The sequence below is a fragment of the Phytophthora parasitica genome, assembly GCF_000247585.1.
Source record: "Phytophthora parasitica INRA-310 unplaced genomic scaffold supercont2.26, whole genome shotgun sequence".
In the NCBI taxonomy this organism is placed as follows: Eukaryota; Oomycota; class Peronosporomycetes; order Peronosporales; family Peronosporaceae; genus Phytophthora; species Phytophthora nicotianae.
This window is the reverse complement of record NW_008649012.1, coordinates 109162-110899: the sequence shown is the minus strand read 5'-3', so window position 1 is coordinate 110899 and position 1738 is coordinate 109162.

The window sequence follows — 1738 nt, the reverse complement described above, 5'->3', positions numbered from 1 at the left end:
TTTTTTTTCAAGTTGATACTCAGATGGATGTTCAATCTGCTCCAGAGAAGTTAATCCAAGGTGCGATAGTGGCTACACTTGAAAATAGGGTGGGTCCATAGTTGATGGGACGGAAACACATGCTTATTTCGATAGCATCTTGCAAAATATCTACCCGCATGTATTCGAGAGCTTCAACAGCCTCCGGCTGCGATTGATTGCTCACCCTCCCCACAGTCAAGTTTGTTTTTTCACTCCTTCAGTTAAGAGAAAATACGTTGCTGCAAATGTTCGGGAGGGTCTAAAGCAACATATCTTCAGAACAAACTTGCTCTTCTAGGTTCCTATTCGGCTGACGTTGTTGTGGCTACGCGAGGGAGCGAGGTCATATAGCACCTTTCCATCGCTTTTTATCCCAGCAATCAAGCCTTTTAACTTGAGCCTCACTTGCACCACCCAGATCTGCCATCCTATAATCGGAAACTACCGACGTGATGTTTGCTCGACTTCGTAAACCGATATGGTCGAGCAGATTTGTCATAGCTTCGAGGTGAACTTCGTAAGACATTTCACTAATTATTTTTACCTGTCTTTAACCGCTGGAGAGAACACCACGTTTTAGACGCAGAAATAGCGGAGTTAGAGTATTTACCACAAATAATTCTATGTTTTTCCGTCGAAAAATGTGTACCTCCACCCAAAACATGAACATGATCACACACATTAGAAAAGGGCATCTCCACTACATCCAAAATACACAACCATCAAAATAGCACTTCGACATCAATACGTTGCACTTTTGCTCAAACTGAAAAAAGATAGGTTTCTAGGTTCATTGCAAAATCCCTCATTTTTCAGACTTACGGGTGAAGGCAGGCAACGATGGACTACAGTGATGACGAAGCAAATCAAGGCTTAGAAGAAACGGAACAGCTTGATTCGTCGAATTCGAATGTGTAGGACACAAGTGGATGTCGGCCACGGCAACATGGACAACGATTTGGCGCTCAACAGAGTTAGACACACTAGCAGCATTTGTTCAACCCTACAAGCACACAGTATCGATAAAGACCATTGAGTGGGTATACTATTTAGCATTTAATCGGTGAGCGACGGGAAGCGTCTCGCACCTTGCTGATGGTTTTGAGGCGTATCCATTGCGGGCTGGTATGATTTACTTCCGCCTTATCCGGAACTACTTTGCTGTGCAAATCGACCTGACGTTGCTACAATTCTGCACATCAACTGTACTCATAATATGGTTGATAAACGGCTACGCCGTGTTTGTATTTGGAATTCAGATCGAGGTGAACTTTTTCCCCAGAAGGTATACTTTGCACATCTCAGAAACTTCAAATCGACATTGAATGGTACATCCGATACATAAGCGTGTGTGATTGGATTGCGCTGTAGGATTGCCCCTCAAATTGTGGTGATGGACACAGACAAAACCCAGTTGAACGCTTGCGTAACAGAATTGCCGTACACTGCTGTATTGTTGGGCTGGTATCACGTAACCAAGGATATGTGGAAACAATCTCACGCAAAGCGTGATAGCGTTGCTGGTAGTAGGTATGTATTTGAAAAACTACGATATGCATTACGCTAGTGAAGAAGAATATCCAGAGGTGAAAACACGGATTTGGTGCAACATGGAGCGGTATTAGTTGAGGATCTACAGCACGCAAGCTTCCGGACCTTGGCGTCACAATGTGGGTCAAGTCGCACCGGTTTTCGCGGTGGAAGCCCTACCACAACC